Source organism: Liolophura sinensis, unplaced genomic scaffold, assembly GCF_032854445.1.
Source record: "Liolophura sinensis isolate JHLJ2023 unplaced genomic scaffold, CUHK_Ljap_v2 scaffold_38, whole genome shotgun sequence".
NCBI classification, from domain to species: domain Eukaryota; kingdom Metazoa; phylum Mollusca; class Polyplacophora; order Chitonida; family Chitonidae; genus Liolophura; species Liolophura sinensis.
In genome coordinates this window covers 65,153-66,862 of record NW_027017977.1, presented here as the reverse complement: position 1 = coordinate 66,862, position 1,710 = coordinate 65,153, and the positions used below count along the sequence as shown (strand labels likewise).

The 1,710-nt window shown below is 42.6% G+C and overlaps 1 pseudogene; it reads left to right on the top strand.

Annotated features, from left to right (window-relative positions):
• Window positions 1-217: 217 nt before the first annotated feature.
• Window positions 218-1,287, top strand: LOC135481394 (putative nuclease HARBI1; annotated as a pseudogene).
• Window positions 1,288-1,710: the final 423 nt, after the last annotated feature.

Sequence of the window (1,710 nt, the reverse complement as noted above, 5' to 3'; positions counted from 1 at the left end):
GCAGAATACAATGGGCCGAATTCATAAAGGTGTTTTAAAGTTTACACGCGTGTAAAAGCACTAATGATGCGATCATCGCCTATTTAATCTTAGTCGCCGATTCACAAGATGTGATTAAATAACACCCGATCAAAATTTAACCACACGCGTCTAAACAACAAAGGAATGTTTAATCGTCAGTGAGGGGTATGTTTAACTGCTCCAACTAAGTACTTTACATAGGGAATCGCTCTAAGTTTAGTGCAGAACGGTGCTGACATGGATGCCCTAGCAGTGTTAGAGTTTGCTCAGGACGAGGCAGGGGAAGAGGTACAGATGCGCCGTGATCATGGGCATGCCGTCAGGGTTTTTGAGAATAGAATAAATCCCTTAGAGAAATACGATGATACAAAATTCATCAGACGTTACAGGATCTCCAAAGAATCGTTTCGTTGGCTGCTGAATTTATTACAAGATGACCTGTTGCCCGCAACCAGGAGGAATCATGCACTAACTCCTCTTCAACAGTTGACAGTTGCATTACGATTCTATGCGAGAGCATCGTTTCAGATGGATGTTGGGGACATGTGTGGAGTGTCACAAGCGTCGTGTTGCAGGGCTATTGATCGTGTCACTGCCGCGATTTGTGCCAGGAAAAGGCAGTTTATTCATTTCCCCGACACACTGCAAGAAAGACGAGTAGTTGCACAGGGGTTTTATGAGGTTACGCATTTCCCTGGTGTTATTGGCGCCATCGATGGCTCCAATGTAGCAATTGTAAACCCTGGTGGCAGGGATGCTTTACGCTTTATAAACAGGAAAGGATATTACAGCCTCAACTGTCAGCTTGTGTGTCACCATCAACTTATCTTCACGAACGTTGTTTCCAGATGGTATGGTTCAGCACATGACTCTCGGGTATCTGAGGAGTCGGAACTATTCCGTAAATTCCAGACAGGAGAATGCCAAGGTATTTTGCTTGGGGATCCAGCGTACACGTGTCGCTAATTCATGCTCACTCCTATTCGCAATCCGATGACACCAGCAGAGATTCGTTACAATACTGCTCAGAGAAGAACAAGGGGAGTGATTAAAAGAGCATTTGGGATTTGGAAGAAAAGGTTTCAATGCATTTCCAAGGGAATGCATCTGAGGTGTTCAGTAAGTAAATGCAATGTCAGTTTATTTCACAAAACCACAACAAACGATTTGTCCGCAGAATCTGTTTGGAAATCATTGAAAAAATATTATCCGTTTTTGCTTAATATTTTCCTGAATGAGAGGAGTTCTAAAACTGTTTCAAAGTAGAATCTATTATAATACGGTGGTTTAGTCGGGTGTGACGTAGAACATTTTCTGACGACACTAAAATAATAACGTTCCCTCACATAAGTCACTTTTATTTCAGCTTTATTTCATATACAGTACTTAGATTTCAATACGTGTACATTGATCGCCGCTTCAATTTCAGCTGGATCACAACATGGCTATTATAGTTGCAACTGCCTGCTTACATAACCTGGCAAGACGACGACACGATCCTCTGCCTGAGCCTGAGCCAGACCTGCCGAGACAAAACCTTGAGGAACCAATTCGACCACTGAACACGGTTGAAGCGGACTTACGAGGCAACCTATTTCGACAGAGATTCGTTGTGCAACATTTCAATCAGCGAGCAAAACAAAGCAAACAGTGTCTGGACAATGTCTTATTTAATTCAAAGATAGAAAT